The sequence below is a fragment of the Mytilus galloprovincialis genome, chromosome 7 (assembly GCF_965363235.1).
Source record: "Mytilus galloprovincialis chromosome 7, xbMytGall1.hap1.1, whole genome shotgun sequence".
NCBI classification, from domain to species: Eukaryota; Metazoa; Mollusca; class Bivalvia; order Mytilida; family Mytilidae; genus Mytilus; species Mytilus galloprovincialis.
The window spans coordinates 93,826,401-93,851,803 of NC_134844.1; the positions used below are offsets into that span (position 1 = coordinate 93,826,401).

A 25,403-nucleotide genomic window follows, 5' to 3' on the forward strand; every position below is an offset into this window, starting at 1 on the left:
TTTTTTGTAAACATTTTAACAACATTTTACAATTGTATGTATGCATCTTGAAAACGTTACGTATTTAAAATTGAGAAAACATAGTTAAATTGTTGTTCATATAATATCATAATATGTGAAAATGATTCCTTGAATATCGGTATTAAAACATCTAGCATAAAGCAAAAGCATTAGTAAGAAATGATGAAACAATATATTCTAATAACGTGTTGCTGATATCCAGATTTACTACTCTAGTTCCGACAGCGATCGATACAAATTTAAAAGAAGGCTATTTTCGACACTTTATAAACGGGATGCTAACCGATTTTAGAACAAGTAAAAAGAAGATTTATTAACTGTTGAGATTTGAAAAAAAACAACATTATTACAACATATACATGCGTATAAAGATAACTAACACACGATCATGAAATGTTGTTGGATTGCAAAGGTCAAGCTGATTTTATTATTGTGTCGGCAAACACAAACCAAAAGGAGGAGGCAAGTAATGATCTGTTGTGAAATGCATATCCAATGAGTATTATAAGTTATATAAGAGAAATAGCAGGTATATTTAATGTCATTTATCAGATTTTAAACTGCATTTTGATGGTCAATAATATAAGGTCCTGTTTAACCTTTCGTTATTTAAACTAGGGATACTTTTAATTCAGAAACTGTTGCGCGTTAAAAGGTTTAACATTTAGCCGGTTTAAAGTTTTGCAATTGAAATGGTGTTGCATTGATCGCAATAATAAATCATTGACATATGAAGTGACAGTAACAACGTGAAACTAAATGAGTAGGATTCCATATTTCCCTTCATTTTGTCAAGTGACCACCATCCCCAAACAGTAACAAAGTGAAACTAAATGAGTAGGATTCCATATTTCCCTTCATTTTGTCAAGTGAGCACCATCCCCAAACAGTAACAAAGTGAAACTAAATGAGTAGGATTCCATATTTCCCTTCATTTTGTCAAGTGAGCACCATCCCCAAACATATCATAATCAATCAATGTAAAATACATACTCGACTTGATCGGCATAAAATATGAGTCAACACTGAAGTGTGTAGTTCATTCCTGCATTTGATCTGTTCATCTTTTTTTTCAAATGCTTTTGTTAATACGTCACGGTTATTGAAAACATAGACCAATACAGTGTATGATACGTATGCTTTTACACTAGTTCGAACAAAAACAAAATCAGTTTATAAATAAGAAAAAACTCTACTTATCAACCAAATAACACTCGGTAATATGTAAGGTAACACTCGACCAATCTACATCAATGCTTATCTTGTAACAAATTATGTAACGCTCAATCATTTAAACTAAATTTCCACTCGGTTAATAGGAGATTTCAGTTGACTAATCAACAAAGTGAGCAACCATGCTGTATATACGCTCACAAACGGCCAATCGACAAGACGACCACTGAGGTTATATTCTAGATAACTATCAGCCAATTACAAAAATGACCGCTTGATAATATATACGGTAACATGTTGTCATCTGTAAAACGACTATGTACTAGATAATATAATATGAGGCAGGCATTACCTGTGAATGGGGACGAAGTCTGTATGAATACTTTTTTTGTAACTTAGATTTTTGCTAAAAAAAAAAAAAAAACGGAAATACCGTAACGTTTCCGATTTTGGTTCTGTTGTTAGGGATTTTACTTTTGACGTTATCTAAGTTATTAAAAATGAAATATTGGTATTGTTTTCCTTGAGTTCCTATATTTTACTAGACTACTCAAAGTCTCACGACAACGAGACCAGAAGAAGGAAGTAGATTTCTGCTTTTTGCGCAACTGCGGGACTTAAAAAACGACAAAAAATGTTTGAACCCGATTTTTCTACTTTTTGTTTTATTGATTGTTCACTGTACTAGGGGACTTCGTCCCCATATTAGACAACTGCCAAAATACAAAAAAAAGCAGCCGTACAATATGTAAGATTTTGTGGTCAATCTTACATAACAACAAATTGGGTAATATAATGAATAACACTCCAGCAATATACAAAATAACCACTCGGGAAGTAAATCAGATAACACTCGGCAACTATACAAGCAATACTGCTCGAGTAATATGAGATAACTATTTGAAAATCTACGGAATGACCACTCTTGTTGTATCTATCTTTTTTAAACTCTTCCAATAAACAACACGACCACTCGTATACTATAGAAAAAGAAGATGTGGTATGATTGCCAATGAGACAACTCAGTAAGTAACAACTATAGGTCACCGTACCGCCTTCAACAATAATCAAAGCCCATACCACATAGTCAGCTATAAAAGGCTCCGAAATGACGACAATTTAAAAGAGGGACGAAAGATACCAAAGGGACAGTCAAACTCATAAATCTAAAACAAACTGACAACACCATGGCTAAAAATGAAAAAGACAAACAGAAAAGCAATAGTACACATGACACAACATAGAAAACTAAAGAATAAACAAAACGAACCCCACCAAAAACTAGGGGTGATATCAGGTGCTCCGGAAGGGTAAGCAGATCCTGATCCACATGTGACATCCGTCGTATTGCTTATGTGATTATAAATCCGGTAAATAGTCTAATTCGGTAGGTCACATTCATGAAAGGGAAGGGGATTGTAGTTACGACGTAAGGAACATATCCGATAACATTTGTGAAACGGTTATTCCATAACGGTCAACCAACTCGTGATGGCGTCCGTAAAATTTACGAAGGGATGATTTCAACTTCACCATTTGGAACTCTTGGTTTAATAGCTTCCTTGTTAGCAGCAACCCTCTATCAAGAAAATCATGATAGGAAATGCAAGCACGGGAATATCGTATCAATTGGGAGATATATACCCCGTATGCAGGTTTCTGCTGGAATGTTGCTACTTAGAAATGGAAAGTTCACAATTGGAAAGCCGAAATCATCTCTTTTGTCGTAAAACGATTCAAACGAGAAAACTAACAGACTTATTTATGTACAAAATATGAACGAACAAAAAATATGTAACAAATACACAAACGACAACCACTGTCTTACAGTCTCCTGATATGGGACAGGCACATACCCATTAGTACTCTAAATATTACCCTACCCATATATATTAATTATTTTCCATAACACACTGCATTTTTACGGCACTCATAATAAAATGTATTGGAAAGTACACTATCTCAGCTTATGTAGAGAATATAACAAACTACAAATGAATATTTGGGTAATCTATAAGTTATTTCTGACCATTTTATATTCTGTCATATTACATTGAGTTCGACCTTGAAACAAGGTTTTAAATATAAACATCATAAGTACTACGTGCTAACATTATATGGTGAATGTTGGTTCATCATAACAGGAAGATATAGGTTGTAAATATAGAAATTTACACTTGACATCATCCGTACGTTTTAAGTAGACACGTTGTATTCTCTACATCAGCTGATTTTAACTTTATATATTGTACTTTTCAATACATGATATTATGAGTGTAGCAAATATTTAGTGTGATATCGGGTTATATTTAATACACTAGGGGTAATAGTTAGTATAGGGAGGAGTAATAGCTTTATATTAAAAATAGAATAATACATGGCAAAATCCGTATCGCATGCTGTATCATGACGAGAAACCAATACCAGTCCCGAGGGCCAAAGGTCCTGAGGGCTGATATTGGTAGAGTGCTGATACAGCATGCGATACGGATTTTTCCATGTATTATTCTGTTTATTATATATTTTAATAGAATCAGATTGATGGGATATCATATTGTTTCTTTGGCGATGATATTATTCATAATCATTTTAATTTTCTGACAAGGTGAACAGCAAGAAAAATATGCCTTGAAAAGTTTGCTATCTATTCGAACCAAATAAAAATCGTAAAAATGTGCAGTTGCATTTGTGTTTAATCCATTAGGCAATGTTAGGTAATGAAAACAAACTTCACGAGAAGTATGACCAAAGAAACAATAAAAACTTCAGATATTTCTACATCTTATTGTGTCTTTCTTTATATATATAGCCTATATATCTATATATGAAAATCGCTCGTAAAGTAACTTGGTAATATTTTTTTTGAAAAATATCGAATTTAGTTGAAATGATAAGACATTTTTATAGTGGGAACTCATTTTTTTTCTTTTGCTAGAAAATTCAGCAACTGGACGTCAAAGATCAAACGTTTACGTCATTCAAATTATGAAGTCACGTCAGGTATGCGATACGGGTTTTGCTATGCGATACGGGTTTTGCTATGCGATACGGGATATGCGATACGGGTTCAGCTATGCGATTCGGGGTATGCGATACAGGACTGAAATAATGCTATTTAAAGTACAGAACTAACATACATGCAAACAAGTGGCGTTAAGATTCATTGAACACATGAAATAACTGGATTTGATACCCTTGTTCGATAAGCTCTCGAAACAAGTGGCGTTAAAATTTATTGAACACATGAAATAACTGGATTCGATACCCTTGTTCGATAAGCTCTCGAAACAAGTGGCGTTAAAATTCATTGAACACATGAAATAACTGGATTTGATACCCTTGTTTGATAAGCTCTCGAAACAAGTTGAATGTATACATGTAATATCTGGCAATAGCTTTTTTTATTTTTCATATAAACCCTTAATATTCTAAATATTACCCTTTATCATATGTTTAGTACAAAATACAGCAATTTTGTATATCTAATAAAGGTTCTTTTTTCCAGTCGGTATCACCAACCCTGTATCGCATACCCCGAATCGCATAGCTAAACCCGTATCGCATACCCCGTATTGCATCAATCAGGGGATTATATAACATATTGTCTGATGTCTTTGAGACAGACAGCAATATACATCGGAGGACTATATCACATATTGGCTTGTATTTTTGAGGCAGACAGCATACTTAAACAGAGGATAATAGTATATGATGCCTCGTGTCATTAAGACATACAGCATAATAAAGCGGATGCTTAAAAACATAGTGGCTTGTGTCCTCTAGGCAGACAGCATAATCAATCATAGGATTATAGTATATGATGCTTCGTGTCATACAGCAAAATAAATCTCATTTCGCTAAGTTGATACACAACCATCATGTCTTAATTTAAACATGTTACTTAACGAGCAAATTATAAGCCTCCTTTTCATTGATTGGTTAGTTGATAACATGTTTTAACAAATACACGTAACTAACAGATCAATTGTCAAAAGGGAAAGTCTGTGAACACTAACAAAACCAATTAAATGGAGTCATTCTACATGTAACAAGCCATGTTTACTGTTTATCATATATCACATATGTAGCAAACTAGTATTTCGACACTACCTGCCAAAAGCTCTTGCAAAGAAAAAAAATGTACAAGATAAAGTTATTCTGTTTACTTCGTAGTAACGTTGAAAGAATGAAAGAGCAAAATTCTCTAAAAACCACTTTGGCTTATGGAGATAAAGGCGTCATTATTCTTAATTATTCATAAGCTATACATCGATGCGAAATTTTTAAAACGTATGTTATAAAATTGAGAATTTTCAAAAATCATTAGGCAATTGTTATTATAAAGAATGTAATGATAAAACATGATAGTCGGTATCAGTCAATTATGATAGTCTATGTATCTGTCCGTGTCATATACACACTTTCAAATTTAGAAATTGAGGACATTTGTGGTCAAACAGTTAACGCTTTCCATGAATATCCCAGTTAGAAAAATGAGAAACATCAGTTTTTGTTAACAGTACATCGGTTATTCTATTTCCCGTTCATCTGTGTAGATATCCATCATTATGACCTTTCTAATAAAGATGCAGCAACAATTTCAATAATAAACTGTATCACACTTTTAACCTCTAATTATATGTCTAGTGGATTTTTTTTTCACAATCATTTCAATGTTTCACATTCTCAAACAACTTTATTTTAACCAGATTGTGTAATGGACATGCTATATATACCCCGTTCATGCTTGTACATACTAGTATACTCTTTACGATTCACATAAAAAGAAGTACAAAAAGATATATAAAATGCATGTTATCCGTAAATCTCTATATTCTAATTAATATATTTGCACGCACAACTCTCAGTGTTGGTTGGGTGGGTAACACGTATTCAACAACATGGTAATACAAATAAGGTTGCAACAGTATAAGGAATATTTCCAAACTAGAGTGTTTTCATCTTAAAAAACATGATTGCCCCGTAAATTAACTTAATAATCAATGACTGCCGGTTATACTGTAGTCTTAACTTTAAATTAATGATTCTGATTTCGCTTTAGAAAACATAATTGATATCAAAGTAAGAGATGTTGTCTGATTGCCAGAAGAAAACAATCCTTCAAATGCCAAATGTAATGGTTGTCAAGAATTGTAGACACAAGCATGGCCTTCAACAATGAGAAAACCCCATACTATATAAATGGCTATAAAAGGCATCCACATGAAACATCAACAAACTGTCTTAATCTATAACAAAACAAGTCAAGAAATTGTAACATACATCAATTGGCTACACCCTATGACCTACAATCTTCTTACATAGGACGGGCAAAAATATTTAGCAATAGATCTGACTAGTGAAAAAAACAATCAAGAATTTCAGAAATTAAGAATAAACACGGCTTACTCGAGTAATTATATTTTTGACAACATGTTTTAAACATATTTTAAAGGAGAGTATAAGTACTACATGTACTCCGTAATAACACTATGATATGAATGTTGACTCATCATAACAAGAAGATGTAGATTGTAGATTGAACTTGGCATTGAACTTCTGTAAGAAGTAGAAACGGGATATTTTAAAAATTTGCTGGTTTTTTGCTTGATTTGTTTTCCCATATCAGTCTATCATGAGTTATAATGATTTGAATTTTAATTCAAGACAAAAAGTATTTACAATTTAGACGGCATTTTGAAAGTGCGTATATGGAGATTAATGTAAGAATGTATCTACAAATAAATGTATATCAAACATATGTCGTCCTTATGTTGTACTGTTATACCACTGTCCCAGGTTGGGGGAGGGTTGGGATCCAGCTAACATGTTTTATCCCGTATGTATGTACCTGTCCCAAATCAGGAGCCTGTAATTCAGTGATTGTCGTTTGTTTATGCGTAACATATTTGTTTTTCGTTCTTTTTTTTTATATAAATAAGGCCGTTCGTTTTCTCGGTTGAATTGTTTTACATTGTCATATCGGGGCCTTTTATAGCTGACTATGCGGTATTGGCTTTGCTCATTGTTGAAGGCCTTACGTTGACCTATAGTTGGTAATGTCTGTGTCATTTTGGTCTCTTGTGGACAGTTGTCTCATTGGCAATCAACTTACAATGTATGTTATGAAAACGGACGCCCAACCTCAGATAAAGTATGATAGATTTTAAATGCATTATTTGACGTATAGAGATAGTTGTGATGTATTTTAGGCGCCAACGCCATGAATTAGCGATTAGGTGGGTGCAAATACCAGTTTCTGTTATCTTCTAATTATCAACACGCAACGGGCACAAATCGTTAGTGGTGATTCAAGACCAACAAGTAAGTACGTAATTATGTTTTCAGATTGATTTGGTACCGCCTATTACAAATGTAATTTCTATATAAATACAAATTTTTATCTATCTTCTGATATAATACATTTTGATCATATCAAAAGCTTTTTTAAAATTATGATTTAATTAAGTATGTGTCCTCCAGATTTTACTACAAACATAACTATGATGGGAAGGGGAAGCGTTCTCTTTATGTAAAGTGTGTGCCTTTCGTTGTCATGCATTTTTTTGGTTTTGGATTCGAGCGTCACTGATGAGTCTTTTGAAGACGAAACGCGCGTCTGGCGTATATACAAATTTTAGTCCTGGTATCTATGATAAGTTTATTTACAACCATTGGGTCGATACCACTGCTGGTGGAGATTTATTTCCCCGAAGGTATCACAAGCCTAGTATATTTATAAATTAACTGTTTACAAAATGTTGATTTTTTTTTAAATGCTAAGGCTTTTCTACCTCAGGCATAGATTACCTTAGCTGTATTTGACATCACTGTTAGGAATTTTCGATCTCAATGCTCTTTAACTTTGTACTTTATTTGGCTTTTTTAAACTTTTTTTGTATTCGAGTGTTACTGATGAGTCTTTTAAAGACGAAACGCGCGTTTGGCGTATATTCAAAATTTAGTCCTGGTATCTATGATGAGTTTATTTGTATTAATAGCGATGTTTTTCTCTCACTGAATTGAATATTAAAACATCCAACAGAAAACACCAGCCACCAGCTATCTGGAATATCTCATCGGGAAAAAAGCACTATGGTTTCGCATTATAAACGAATACAAGTAATTGTTTACGAAATATAAATGGTCAATCTTATAATAAAGAGACTACACTTTGAAAATATTTGTGATAAATCAGACTGCAACATGTTTTGTTATTGTTGTACTTTTTTTTTCGACCTTGAAAACAAATATAGTATATACAATATAAGTACTACGTGACAAAATCAAAAGTTTAATGATGACGCATCATCACAGGAAGATGAAGGGTGTAAATATTAACAATTTAAACTTGAAATCTTCCGTAGGTTACAAGTGGATACATTATACTATCTTCATTAAATTGGCTTGACTTTATTTGTTGATTTATGCAATGCTATCAATTTATTCTTTACTATACATCTATTATATAACGAGTGGAGGAGGCTGATAATTTTTACATGTTTTTATTCAAATCTATATCTTACAGTATTCACTCAATGCGATATCACACCATGTTTCGAAATCTTAAAAAAACAAGGGTTGTATATCATCTTCATTAGTAAGCCGAGTTTGGACATTTCTATTTAGGGGTATTAAATTACTTCTAACTTTATCATCTAGTTGGCTGTTCTTTCTTCAAAGGGATTACATGTCTTTCATTGTTCAGCGTGTTTATGTCCTTACATAGCGGTATTAATCTATTTTTTTAACGCAATATATGGCAGTTAGTATATATCATTTCCTCATGACATATTTGATTGTTAACATTTACATTGGTAAACAATTAGGTTGACAGTGCTCTTTTTTACTAAAAGAAATTAGCTCTCCTAGTCTTTAAGGTTGACATAACTTTTAGCTAAATAGACGTTTCCAAGTTATTTTGTTTATGTCCTTACATAGAGGTATTAATCTATTTTAATTCACGCAATATGATGCAGTAAGTATATATCGTTTCCCCATGACACAATAGATATTGACAATTTATGTTAGTGAAAAGTAAGGTTGACAATGCTCTTTTTTGCTAAAAGATCGTTGCTCTCCCAGTCTTTAAGGTTGGTATAACTTTTAGCTAAATAGACGTTTCCAAGCATCTTACGAGCGGATAAAACTCTACGAACGTATCGTTAAGGAGCAGTTATTTTGTTACTCACGAACGGATAAAACTCTACGAACGTATCGACCGTTAAGGATATCCAATAATAAATTTCTACCGACATTGCAGTGTGTTCAACGACAACAGTTAACAATTTGATATTCTGTTTGCATCCTTGCATTTTATTGTTGTGGTTAAACATCAGTGTTCAAATTTTTTTTCTGTTGTTGAATGTTCCATATTCTTACGTTGAGTTCCGTTTGTTTACATGTCGTATATGCCTTCGATTTATCTGCCTTATCCATTTAAAATGAAATTGAGAATGGGAATGGGGAATATCGCAAAGAGACAACAACCCGACTAAAGAGCAGACAACAGCCGAAGGCCACCAATGGGCTTTGAAAGCAGCGAGAAAATTCCGCACCCGGAGGTGGTCTCAGCTGGCCCCTTAATAAAATTTGTTACTATTTTAGTGAAACTGGACGTCACACTAAACTCCAAAACATATAAATGAACTAAAATTAAAAAAAACATACAAGAATAACAAAGGCCAGATGATCTTGACTTGGGACAGCCGCAAAAATGCAGCGGGATTAAACATGTTTTGTAGATTCTCAACCCTCCCCCTATACCTCTTGCCAATGAAGAATAAAGAAACACATAGCAATACGCATATTAAAACTCAGTTTAAAAGAAGTCCGAGTCCGATGTCAGAAAAGGTAACAAAAGAAACTAAGCAAAATGATAATATACACATAAATTAACAAAGGACTACTAGCTGTAGACCTCAATTAAACTGATTGAAAGATTACGTCTTCATCATATATGAAAAAAAGATTGTTTTCTGAATGTCGTTGTTAAAATAAAATGGCGCATATGGTTTGCCTTTGATTGATTGATTGTTGGATGTTTAACGTTCAATGGCAAGTATTCCATGCATACACGACGATATTAGCGTTAGATACAAGATTAAAAAGTTATTGAGGTGACAGAACTTAAATATGCTTCATTTATTATATCCACACGTCCTTTATATTGAACGACTAAAGAAAATGTTTTGGTAAATACTGTCTCCTTAAATATAGCACACAACAGGAAAGTCTAAAGATACGCAAGGTCCAATTGGTCCGAGTTGCTGATACGCCTGAGCGTCATTGTCGTGTTCGAGAGTATCTTGGATAGACATGTCGTTAACACCGCTAAAATGAGACGGGGTAAAGATGTTTTGTGAGATCTCAACCCTCCCCTTATACCTCTTGCAAATGTAGAATACAGAAACACATAACAATACGCACAGTAAAACTCACTTTAAAAGAAGTCCGAGTCCGATGTCAGAATAGGCAACAAAAGAAACTAATCAACATGACAATGATACATAAATTAAAAAAAGGACTACTAGCAGTTACTAAAATGCCAGCTCCAGACCTCTATTAAACTGATTGAAAAATATGTCTTCATCATATGAAAAAGAACATTGTTTTCTGAATGTCGTTGTTAAAAAAAATGGCGCATATGGTTTGCATTTAATTGATTGATTGTTGGATGTTTAATGTTCAGTGGCAAGTATTCCATGCATTTCAAGAGGAGATTAACGTTTGACAGAGGATTGAAAAGTGATAAGGTGACACAACTTTGATATGCTTAATTTATTATATCCATACGTCCTTTATATTGAATGACTAAAGAACATGTTTTGGTAAATACTGTCTGCTAAAATACAGCACCCAACAGCAAAGTCTAAAGATACGCAAGGTCTTATTGGTCCGAGTTGCTTATATGCATGAGCGTTATTTTCGTGTTCGAGTGTATCGTAGATAAATATGTCGTGAACACCGCTATTTATTTTTGTTTTAAGAATATTTATTAGGAATCAGTTACAGAAATATAAAGGTGCACTCGATATATCGTAAATTGATAAAGTTTTGTGTATTCTTGTTGAAAGTATGAGTCAGAACCAACAAAACTGCATTGTTATCAAAAGGTATATTTTTGTTTTAAATTGCATGCCCAAAGTGAAAAGAAAGAGATGAGAAATATAAAAATAGAAGAAAATATAAACAGCATGCCATGAAAGCTCCTCAACAAAAACAATAAACAAGAAAAGAAAAAATATATATATGTACTAATATTTGGACGATAATAAAAACATACACAGGCAAGAGGCTGTCACAACGACAGCAGACCGAATTTATTAACATTTATTTATGTCCTGGCAATATTACAAGAACCATAAGTGATGAGCAGTGAAAGTGAAAATCATCAATATCAAATTTGACCTCCATTTTGTCATCAGTATCAACATATTAAAATTTGAAAAGCTTGGGTTAAATAGTTCATGAGTAAATGCAACAGCATGAATGGAAGCATCATTTTTCGATCTTTCAAGGACCATAACTCCTGAACGGTAAAAGTCAAAATCGACATTATTGAACTTGACCTCCATTTTGTCATCAGTAACAACATTTTAAAATTTGAAAAGCTTTGGTTGAACAGTTGATGAGTAAATGCACGGAAACGACTTTAAATTTTACAATCTTTCAAGAACCATAACTCGTGAACGGTAAAAGTCAAAATCGTCATTATTCAACTTGACCTTCATTTTGTTGTCAGTAACAACATATGAAAATTTTAAAAGCTTTGGTTGAACGGTTCATGAGAAAATGCACGGACAACATTTGATTGCCGCTCGCCCGACCGGCCGTCCGACCGCCCGCCGTTCATCCCCAATTATCAATAACCGACATTTTTGTCACAAAAATCCGGTTAAAAGAATAAGAAATTTTATACAAATTTTTTTTTTAAAAAACAAAGAAAAAAACACAATACATGACAGAATATCTTTTTATAGTTTTAACTGGTTTCTTTCAAATATTTATTTCAATATCTCCTTTTCTTTATTTGTTTCAGTATACCAGTTTTTAGCTAAAATATAAATCAATAATAATCAATAAAGGTTAAGACGTGATCATTTGGATTTAAGGGGTTAGGGCAACGAAGTTATCCCGGATCCGAGTATGTTGTTTTTGTTTTGAAATTAAAAACTAGTGGTGTTCGCTCCTAGATTTGTTTTACCTCATGTTTGGGAAAAAACTTTTTACCGTTGATCTGATCCTAGATAAGATTCGGAATGATTCCTATCCCCCTTCCATTCCAAAGGTTTACATGTATCCTTTTTCACATATATGTACTAAAAAATTCGAACTAATGTTGTAATGTTTATCAAAATCTCTTGGACGATTACTGTACTTGGTCTAAATATTTTATATGCTTTGCCAAAATAATTGATCAATAATATTTTGTTAGCATAGTTTAGAAAAATTCTTTTAAAGTGCATATTGTTAAAACAAATCACCAGAAGCCTATTTTTTTTATCGTAAAAGGTTCATTTTATTTTCCGTTGAATCTTGATACGTGCACATATACCTATTACGATTAACTTTAGTACAATGTTTTAAAAAATGAAAATAAAAAACAATATCCAAATTTCATCGTAAAAACATAGACAACCACAATGTTATTGAGCATATATTTGTAAATATATATAAAGACTGCTTTCAAACAGGAGCCATTCATTCTGAGAAGGGCAATATGTCCTCAATATTACTAAAAGTTATAACTTGACAAGGAACTACGGGATCTTCAATTGTAAATAAAAAAAAAAGGATTACAGTTTACTCTTTGTCGGAAGATAAATCTTATATATGTCTTATGAGACGAAATTACGGTCATTGATAAAAATTTAACACCGACAGCGACGCCATTGACACCGATTACCTATAATAAATTACTTTGATCATTCAACCCTCTAAAAGCGAGTTTGAATCAACCTACAAATCTATTTAATAATCAGGAAAATGTAGACAATGGTTGCGAGTTAATTCTTTATTTCTATTGAGTAATAAGCATATAACAAAACTCTTCAACCATCAACAATCAGACACCAACAATCTACAAATATACCCCTCGGTAAATATATATGTTAAAACTCGGCAAATCTACAAGAACAACACTCGGCCAATATACACAATGACCACTCGGATAAAAAGTCATATCACAAAAATAGCGAACTCCGAAGAAACTACAAAACGGAAAGTCTCTTATTAAATTGCAAAATGAAAATATCAAAAACATCAAACGAATGGACAACTGTGTCATATTCCTTACTTATTAAACATTGGCAAATCAAATTAAACGACCCTTGGATAATATACATGTAATATGACACTCGGTAGATCTATAACATTACCAGGAAATATATTAAATAACACTAGGCCAATTTAGAAAAAAAAATCTACTTGGTTATTATATTTGATAGCACTCCGCTAATCTACAAAATGACTACTCGAATAATATATAAGATAACTCCCGGCCAATCTACAAAATGACCATTCGTGTCAAACATTTTATAAAAATCAGCCAAAAAAGAGCAAGACCGCTCGTATAATATATACGATAACTATCGGCAAAAACAACTAGGGAAATACAGAGGATAACACTCGCCAATCTTCAAATGACTACTCGGATAATTTAAAAGATAACTCTGACCATCATATATTCTGTCATTGTACATTGTGCTTGACCTTGAACAACATTATTTAAATATAAACAGGATAAGTACAACGTGATAAGATTATTTGATTGTTGACTCATCATAACAGGAAGATATAGGTTGTAAATATTAACGATTTAAACTTGACATCATCCGAAAACTATAAGTACACACGTTATATTATCTTAATTAACTTGTGTTGACTTTAATTTCTGTACTTTCCAATGCATTTAATTATCAGTCTAATAATATTTATTATAATAAGGGTAATATGAAGAAAAAACATTTCAGCCAATGTTGTAAATACAACTTGTTTCGAGAACGTATCAAACAAGGGTGTCTATTTCATTTCTTCAGTCAAGTTAAAAGCTTAATCGTGTGCAAATATCTTAATTCTTTACCTTAAACAGTATTATTTAAGTAAATTTTGTTTTCGGTTACGTTTTACGGAGGTGTATTAGAGCATACAATAGTAGATATCATGTGTGTCCCTCTCTCTGTAGTTTCAAATATCAGTGCTCTATTATATGTTGTCTGACATCATTGAGGCAGACATCATAATCAATCGCTGAATTTTATTATATATTGCCTGGTGTCTTTGGGAGGAACAACATAATCAATAGGCGAATTATATTATGTGTTCAATGGTGTTGTCTAATGTCATTTAGACAAACTATTTAATTAATCCGCTGATTTTATTACATGTTGTCTGGTGTCATTGAGGCAGACATCAACATCAATCGACGGATTTTATTACATGTTGTCTGGTGTCATTGAGACAGACATCAAAATCAATCGGCAGATTTTATTACATGTTGTCTGGTGTCATTGAGACAGACATCAAAATCAACCGGCGGATTGTACTACATGTTGTCTGGTTTCATTGAGACAGACATTAAAATCAATCGGCGGATTGTATTACATGTTGTCTGGTTTCATTGAAACAGACATCAAAATCAATCGGCGGATTATATATGTTGTCAAGTGTCATTGAGACAAACATAAAAATAAATCGGTGGATTCTATTATTTGTTGTCTTGTGTCAATAAGACTTAAAGTATAATCAATCGGTGAATTCTATTATATCTTGTCTAACGCCATTGATAAAGACAAACTGACTTGGGAGAGACATCATAATTAAATGGTGGATTTTATTATATGTTGTCTGACGTCATAAAGACAGACAACATAATCAATTGATGAATGTTATTATATGTTTCCTGGTGTCATTGGGAAAGACAACATAATCAAAAGGTGGATTCTAGTATATGGTGTCTGGTTTCATTGAGACAGACATGATATTTAATCGTTTGATTATATTTTTTGTTGTCTGGTGTCTTTAAGACAGATATGATAATCAATCGTTTTATTACAGTGTATGTTGTCTTGTGTCTTTTAGACAGACATGATAATCAATCGTTTGATCATATTGTGTGTTGTCTGGTGTCTTTGACGCAGCTGTAAAAACAAACGGTTGTTTCTGTCATGTGGTGCCTGGCGTTGAATTTTAAAATATGTTCTTAACTTTAAAACCTTTATATCAATGTACTTTTCGGCATTAAACTTAGAACAATAGCATATTAAAGACGTGTGTCCTTCATCAAAGAGCAAATTATTCTGGCTCTAGGCTAGTAATTTGTATGATAGGTTTATTGTCCTGGGTTTATAATTTCTTATCCCATTTCACAAAGTTGATACACAACCATCTTATCTTGTTTTATTCTAAAATGTTACTGAACAGGCATATTATTAGTCAGATAGTTGATAAAGGTGTTAACAAATAAATTTACTCATCACTGTTTATCAACTAGAACATCATTATTAAACTAGTATGTCGACACTGTCTGCCCAGTGCTATCACGAAGTTAAGTGTACAAGATTAATTTATTCTGGTTACTAAACATTAACGTTATAAGAAGGCAAGACCAATATTACGATTTTTTTTATTTTTCAAAGGTACAGATTAGGACAGATATCATTCTACACTTGTTTTTATCAGCCTTGTTTTTTCACCTTTCTTATTATACTGTTAGTTTTACATTTTATTTCCTCTAGACAATATCTTTAAATGTATAAAAGTAAGACAAAGTGGCCAGATGAAATTAATATGCAGTACATCAACGACCGTCTATGTCGTTGAATAAGTTAAAGTGAGCTAAAATAGAACAAAAATATATAGAACAAAACAAGCTTACTTACCTTCTTTAGCTATTACATCTACATTTTGCTGGTTTAAAATAATATCGTCGCCTATTAGAGTATTACCTCATATTGAATAGAAGAGCAGGAAGCAAACATTTATTCAGAACGAGGCAGTGATGAACTGCTCTTCTATTAATTCTACATCCAAGTAATTTAAGTGTAATACAAAATCGTTACTGTACTTATCATATTAAATATTGACTAAACATGATAAAATAAAGACAGGAAAACAAAAAGGTTTTGCAATACAATTTCAGTACAACATATGAGAATAAAGACTCTTTAAATGTCGTGCGTCCGATGGGATCTTCTGAATTTTATTTCATCACGACCTCTCAAATCTATATATCATAGATTTATAGATACGGCAACACGTGCTGGGACAAGACAACAAAACGGTACCTACCAAATAATCAAATTCATCTAACATAGGAACTATATAACAAAACGGTACCTACAGAATAATCAAAAACATCCAACATAGGGAGTTTGAGGCTTTACTATTGTTAATAATCTATAAAATATTCACCAACGCTAATTTTTTCAAAACATATGTTATAGATTGTTTCAATACCAAATTACCTAATGACTTTATACATTGGTAGAATAAAAAAAGTCAGTCAAAAAGCTAAAAATCAATAGGCGCTTTACCTGTCTCATTAAAAACCTTCTAACACGCAAAACAAAGAAATAGTAGAGATACAATTTTGGATAGAAGATGATTAATTGATACATTTCTATCTACTTTTATATTACATCATCTTAATTTTTTTTCTTTAAATACATGTAAAACAAATGCAGATACGGTCGCTTTTTAAGATTGAATATGGTAGGAAAACATTTGTTTAATGATATACGGCATTGCCCATTTTATATGGTTTTTGGGGAGGGGATCGTTCTTGGATTTGTATTAAGCTAAGACTGAAAAAATATAACGGTCCATTCATTAGAAGTCAAACATTATCGTTTAATAATGCTAACTTAACTACCACCTGACAGAAGGTGTCCGATTACCACTTGACAAGCTAAGAGTCTGACGTAAAGGAAGTACACCACTAATTCATGGACCCATTGCTTTCTATGTTAAATTCCTCAATTTCAAACAGACACAGCTCTTTTGTTTGAAGTTCAAATAAAGTGACAATCGTTGCATGCCAAAGCAACACTTTACGGTGTCTTGTACTGGAAAAATCAACATATCTGTAATGACATATAAAAAAAAACTGGTTCCCGGAACTTTGGATGTACCAAAAACAGGTACTTCAGATCTGACACACAGGAAAAATGTACCCTCTTTATACATTTGTTTTAGTATTCAAAATTATAAGTCAAAAAGTGTTCTACAATATGATCATCAGTCAATCAGCTTTCATTTGATACCTACAATACCTAAATATTCTACATATTTTGAAAGTAACACTCATGCGCAGGAACTAATTTGTGTTATATATGTACTACTTTCCGGTATGTGCTTTCTGTCCGGGCCGAATTAGTGGTGTTACATCTAAACACAGTATTAGAACCCATTACATTCCTCAGAGTTTAGGAAAATAACGTGATATATTGAAATCGACGCAATCATCTAAAATCAGTGTTAAATCATTTGAAAGAGCACTAAATAAATGTGTGTGCGCTATGGTGGTTCATGGTTTTATTATTATAAGAAATAAGTACACTCTTTTTTTTCATAAACAAAAGTTTAAATATCATTATACTTAGACTATTCACATTTTATAAAACTATCTAATCCATCGGCATGACTTCTTAGAAAATGCGTTGCATTTGCGTAGATACATGTACAAATCAGAAATGAAATACATATAAGAAATTTGTGCATTTTAAACAATGTGAACAAATACATGAAATATATACTATCTTTTCACTTCTGGCCAAATGGAAAAATAATCGCCCTTTGATTGTTGTTGTCTTCACATATTACCCCTAGTATGGACATTGTTTTTTTTGCAAATATTTCTCATTAACCTTCCGAATTTATGTTTTCATATTCATTCCTCTAGTAGCAAGTTGGGGGGATTACAATTACAATGTAAACACATAGGGTCATGCATTATAACGATAAAGTAGTTATTTGGTCCGTTGGAAAAAGACAAAAGTTAGAATATCTGAAGATGTAAAATTGAATGCAAGTCCTCGTCAACATAAAAATATCCATAGTTTGAGTTAGAACTGATCGGTTTATCAATTTGTCCCAAAAGTAATACATCATACTGTAAGAATAGTATTGAAAAAGCGTATGTATTGTTAAAAAGAAATACACTACATATCATGGGTGTCACGAGCCATTATATATTTGTCCTATTTTAGGCAAAACAACAAATTTTGATTTACAAAGAGAACTAATACCAAATGAAGGCTCATGATTTTCATGAACAAAGAACTAATTGAATTCTTATTGAACACAAATATCATTACTTTTATATTAATCACATCTAGATAGATCGAAATGAATGATGTTAAAAGAGAATGCATATATTTGATACAAACGAAAGAAAAAATGTCATTAGATTATATAAAAAAAAAAACTTACCCTGATGCTCACAAAGTCCTACAATCAAATGACAGTTAATGATTTCTAAAAGTTTCTGATTCTGTGTGACGTAAATCTTTATTATTTAATTACAAGCAGACTGTTTTAGAATCCAGAAATACATAAGTTCTTAGGCAGCTTGCACTCACAAAAATACATAAGTTCTTAGGCAGCTTGCACTCAAAGAAATACATAAGTTCTTAGGCAGCTTGCACTCACAGAAATACATAAGTTCTTAGTCAGCTTGCACTCACAGAAATACATAAGTTCTTAGGCAGCTTGCACTCACAGAAATAAATAAGTTCTTAGGCAGCTTGCACTCACAGAAATACATAAGTTCTTAGGCAGCTTGCACTCACAGAAATACATAAGTTCTTAGGCAGCTTGCACTCACAGAAATACATAAGTTCTTAGGCAGCTTGCACTCACAGAAATACATAAGTTCTTAGGCAGCTTGCTCTCACAGAAATACATAAGTTCTTAGGCAGCTTGCACTCACAGAAATACATAAGTTCTTAGGCAGCTTGCTCTCACAGAAATACATAAGTTCTTAGGCAGCTTGAACTCACAGAAATACATAAGTTCTTAGGCAGCTTGCACTCACAGAAATACATAAGTTCTTAGGCAGCTTGCACTCACAAAATGGAAACTTATTGTCATCTGTTGAATTAATTTCAAAAGAAAGATCTTAACGTTTCGAACCCTATCAAAAGCTATACAAATGGTATGAACAAATTGCCAGCAAAGTTATCTGTTCATTTATTTGATTATTTGAGTCTTTCTATTCGTACATAAAAAATTTTAATTTGGTATATGGATGTGTACAGATCATGTAATTTCTAGTGCCATAGAAAGATAACTCTCCTTTGGTTAAACTCAATTTTATAGATAAGAGTCCCCCTGAAACTCTTCTGTAAATTTACACTTGGAATAAAAAAATGTGCCGGTAACATTGCCTCTAGATCTGAATTTAGAAAGATTTCCCATTTATTTTCCATTGCCTCGCAATCACTTGTGTATGATAACGACGTTTTGAGTGATTTACTTAAAGGGTGTTAACTCTCTCGAAGTCACTTCATGATCAAGGCAAATATTCATGGTACTCACATGTAAATCCTATGAGGTCCGTCTATATTATTAGCAAACCCAAAGATGAAACTAAAAACAAATACATAGTCTGTAAGAATCTTAGTAAAACATACTATCTTAATTAATTTAAGCAATGATATAACAAAATATTTAACAATAAGATATTATCTCTTGACCAACATTTAAATTTCTGTTGTTTAAGCATATACATGTAAAAACTGAATAAAGACAAAAACGAAACATTTGACATACCCTAACCTTGAAACAAAAAGAAACATTAAGCAAATTTGCTATTGAATCTGGAAGAGATAAAGAAAGTGATACAGCGTCTGGAAAATTTGAGAGAAGAACACTTTTCTTGCCTTATCAAAATCGATTGATCTTTTCATACAAATCATCGGAATTTCAATTGGGACTAACTGTGCACCACTTATTGCGGATCTGTTTTTGTATTACTATGAGTTACAATTGATGACAAAAATCAGCACAAACCAATCGAAACAACATCTGATAAACAAATTGATTAATAATTTTAGATATTTGGATGATATTTTGGCTCTCAACAATGACGACTTCAGTATGTATACTAAAGAAATTTATCCTGTTGAACTTACTTTAAATAAAGCTTATACTAACAATGACCGCTGCCCTTTCCTCGATCTTGAATTCTTTATTACTAACGAAAAGCTTAATACTAAAATTTATGATAAAAGAGATGATTTCTCATTTCTATCGTTAATTATCCATTTTTAGATGGTGACGTTCCCTCGTCACCATCTTACGGTGTGTATACATGTTATATATCTCAACTTGTACGATTCGCGAGTGTATGTAACAATGTTTTAGATTTTAACGAGATAAATTTATATATTACTGAAAAATTATTACACCAGGGTTTTCGATATCACAAACTAGTCAAAACATTTACTAAATTTTATCATCGGTATAAGGACATCATTCGTAAATATAGCTCAACATGCAGACTTCTTATACATTCAGGTAATTCACATCCAATTTTGTATTGAAATATTCTTTATAGAGCACAAACATGTCAGTATTCACCTCAGAAACTAACAAAACCTTTAAATATACTTCTTAAGAAGGGATATGGTTACGATACTGTTGTCAGGTCATTAACGATTGCATATTTTGGCGTTAATATTGATTCACTTATAGGGTCTTTGCATCGGAACTAAACACATTTATTAAAAAAACAGTTGTTGTCATAACACGTGTTACGTTCTTCTCATATTTGTTATGATGGTATGATACTAAACCCCAAACGGGAAGGACTTTGCCTGATATTCATATAATGAAATCATAATCTTTCGATCAGTTTATATAATTTAATTAATTGAAGTCTGGAGCTGGTATGTCAGTTAACTGCTAGTTGTCTGTTGTTATTTATGTATTATTGTCATTTTGTTTATTTTCTTTGGTAACATCTTCTGACATCAGACTCGGACTTCTCTTGAACTGAATTTTAATGTGCGTATTTTTATGCGTTTACTTTTCTACATTGGCTAGAGGTATAGGGGGAGGGTTGAGATATCATAAACATTTTTGCGCCTGTCCCAAGTCAGGAGCCTCTGGCCTTTGTTAGTCTCGTATTATTTTAATTTTAGTTTCTTGTGTACAATTTGAAAATTAGTATTACGTTCTTTATCCCTGAACTAGTATACATTTGTTTAGGGGCCAGCTGAAGGACGCATCCGGTGCGGGAACTCTCGCTACATTAAAGACCTGTTGGTGACCTTCTGCTGTTGTTTTTTCTATGGTCGGATGTTGTATCTTATAAAAAAACAATAAGATGGCGATTTCACGTATCTCTTTAATACAGTTTTGTTGGGGAACGACAAGATGAACACAATATAAAAGAATCGTCTTACAATCAAATCCATTCTACAACAATTCACAATTATATATATATATATATCATTGAGAGACAAGTCTTTGTATTTCTCCAAAATATCAATATTCTGTCACGAACAAGTTTTTTTTTTATTTCTTAATTAGGAAAATAAAACGGTCCGTATTTCTTTGTCTTCATAGCACGGATAATTACTTTGTAATTGAAACGCAGGTTCCAAATATCTTAGTCCATAACAGGTTTTTAGATATTCGCAACTGTCCTTAAAATATTAGTTCATGAGTATTTATAAGTTGTGTCTATATATATATACTTCCAAGAAATACACTTAACCTATTTTTCATCGTGGATGGATTTAACAATCTTTCAAAATTCCAAATTGACGAGAAAAACATCCTGTTAAAAGGAAGTTGAAACTTATGTACAGATGAAATTTCTGTCATTTTGTTTAAATTTAAACCGAGGGATTAACATTAACTGATAACAAGTTCATGACGCGTATTTAATTCACATTCGGAAGAAAATAACATCATAACTTCCATGAAAGTTAATTCCGAATCTTACTTTCATTTCAGCATATTTCTAAGAGGCGAAAGAAGGCCACAGAGCACAAAAAAATTCCTTATCATTTCTTTATAAAGTTTTTGCGCATTAAAACAAAAGGCACTGCGAATTTGCAAAATTGTTGGTGTGTGTAATGTACAGTATAATTCTCACATTATATCCAACTTTAAGGAAAATCCCTTCTGTGCATTTCATAAAATGGGCCAAAACAAATCCCTACTGCTATGGACAAGTCTAAGAGATGTTTCGAAAACTATAAATTGTACCTTTTGCAACTGACCTAATCACTCTTTCCCAAAACTGAATAGTTAAACTAATGCATCTTAAAATGTATTTTAACTTACTTCTTTCATTTCCACCCCATAAAAACTAAGAAATGAAACAGGAAAGCAAAGAACAAAAATAAAGAAGAAAGACACTGTAATAACAAGGGACTATATTCGTGGACAAAGATAAGCGGGGTCATTAATTGTAGTCTTGGGCCATAATTTGCAATTCTTCATTTCTATTTATCAAATTGTGTATTCTTTCAAGAATTTCAATAAAAGTTAGTTATTGCTGTAATGCAATCATTCGAGTCATACTAAAAACAATGAAGGTCAAGCAATTTGATAATTTTTGAAAATATGAATTATATAAATTTATGAAAGCCTAGATGACGATGTCATGTTTGTCTTAATTAAAGTTTCGAAGATAGCAAATAGAGCTTTTATAAGATTATTTTAAATATTCAATACAAATATCATATAGCAATTAATATTATGAAGACTATAATGGAAATACATTATAGGTCTTCATCAATCAATTCTGAAAGTCTATGTGTCTGTCAGCGTTAAATAATAACGGTCAAATTAAGGAAATGAGGGATATACGCCCCCATATGGTTAAACCGTTAAATCTTTCCCCTGAAAAGTCAAGTTTTAATAAACTGAGAAACATTGTTTTCTATTACTGTTTACCTTCTATTTCCCGTTTATCTGCAAATATCCGTCTTTGTGACCTTTCTAATACAAATGTAGAAAAGATTTAAATGATATATTATATCCTAGTTTAATCACCGATGAGTCTTTTGTAGATTAAACGCGCGTATCAAATTATAAACCTGGTACCTTTGAAAACTATTCACACCACTGGATCGATGCCACTGCTGGTGGACGTTTCGTCCCCAAAGGTATCACCAGCCCAGTAGACAGCACTTCGGTGTTGACATGAATATCAATTAAATGGTCATTTTTTAAATTTACTGTTTGCAAAATTATGAATTATTCGAAATGCTTAGGATTTTCTTATCCCAGGCATAGATTACCTTAGCCGTATTTGGTACAATTTTTTGGAATTTTGGTTCCTCAATGCTCTTCAACTTTATACTTGTTTGGCTTTCTATTTTTTTTATCTGATCGTCACTGATGAGTCTTATGCAGACAATACGCTCGTCTGGCGTATCAAATTATAAGCCTGGTACCTTAAATAACTATTAATCCTGAAAACATAAGGTCTTTTTCACGTACACCTACTCAATGTTTTACGTGCTTCATATTTCCCCACAACATTGTATAAACCAGATTGCAAACTGTATATTTTTCGTTCATGCGTGCACATATCCTCATAACAATCTTACTCATATAGAAATACAAAAAAAATAATACCGTACTAATTGATTCATCAAAAAGTTTATTTAATATTCACGTGCAAGTACTGAACGTTGTTGGAAAATGTTTGTCCACTATGCTCTTCAATTTTGTTTGGCCTTCTCAACCGTTTTTTTTTTATTCGAGCGTCACTAATGAGTCTTTTTAAGACGAAACGCGTGTCTGGCTATACACTTTTAATCTGATGAGTTTACTTTTGTTGAGTTGCGTCTCATTATCCTGCAACATTGTAATGCAAAAAAGGGTTTAACAGTATAAGGACTATTTCCAAACTAGAGTGGTTTCATCTTAGAAACACGATCGGCCCGCAATTTCACTTAATAATCATACTTCACTAGGAGCTACAATGATTGGGATTGTAAATCAAGACAATGTTTTCTGGGTTATACGATTATTTAATCGTTCCATTATGATTGATTTCAAAGTAAGCGATGTGATATGATTGGCAATGAGAAAATTATCCTCCAAATGTCGACAGAAATGGATGTAAGCAATTGTAGACAAGCGTATGGCTCTGATTCCTTGCCCGGCTTTGGCTATACTTTTTGGTCCTTTTTTCTTTATAGCTTTTCATATTTTAACAAGCTTTGGATTTTCAAATATTTTGGCCTCGAGCATCACTTAAGAGACATTGATTAATCGAAATACGCATCTGGTGCAGAACAATTGGTACCATTTATGTTATAACTTCAACAATGAGAAAACTCCATACCATATAAACGGCTATAAAAGGCATCGACATTAAAAAATCATTCATTTGAGAAAACTAACGCCTCAATCTATATCAAAACAATTTAAGAAAAGCGATTGTATCTTGAACTGGCTACAACCACTGAACTAAAGGCCACCGACTTAGGACGGGCTCATCAACAATGTGGTGGGTTGAAACGTGCTAAAAGGCGTCAACAATCTTTCTTACCTTGGATAATGTTCAAACAGTAAAACATAAGAATAAATTATAGAATGTCCACAACTTTTTAAAAATGTCTGGCATGTAATAGTTATAATATTTTGGACAATAATATCGAATGTATTCCTTTGATCGAGTTGCATATTAAACAGCTTAACAGGGCGCATCAACAAACAGTATTTTGTAGCGACATATCTGACCAGAAAAAAAAACATTGACGAATATCAGAAATTCTGATTAAAAACAATCGGCCAACTCAGTTATTATAATTTGAAAACATGTTTTAAAACACAGTATAAGTACTACATGCACTCCGTGATCACATTATGACTCAATGTAACAGGAAGATATTGAACGCCACAGCTGCCTTATGATAAGAATAACCATGTCATTAAGGTTAGAGATAATTTTCATCAAAATAAATCAATAACTGCATTCTTATTCCACAAAAATAAAAGTTTAAGTATTTTAATTCTCATTATATCTGAATTCTAATTAGAAGACTTGTCTCAAGATGGTAAAAATAACTGATAGCAAATAAAATAGTACAATATTTGATAAAAAAAATATTAATTTTGGTAATTCTAAACAATGGGAACAAACTTTTAATATCATTTATTTGACATTCTTTTAATTTCATGAAAAAACAACCTATTCGAAACTATTAAAAGTTCAAAAATCCAATGGCGGTCAA

General features: G+C 32.3%; 1 long non-coding RNA gene across 3 annotated transcripts in view; it reads right to left on the bottom strand.

Annotated features, from left to right (window-relative positions):
• Positions 1–25,403, bottom strand: part of LOC143084009 (uncharacterized) — a 426,871-nt gene that overhangs the window by 47,730 nt on the left and 353,738 nt on the right. For 2 of the 3 annotated variants that reach the window (XR_012980980.1, XR_012980978.1), the window contains exon 1: positions 16,077–16,217. The exons of the other annotated variant lie outside the window; for it this stretch is intronic. This is a non-coding gene — a long non-coding RNA (uncharacterized LOC143084009). Of the gene's footprint in view, positions 1–16,076; positions 16,218–25,403 lie in introns of those variants that run through there. 3 annotated transcript variants of the gene reach the window in all.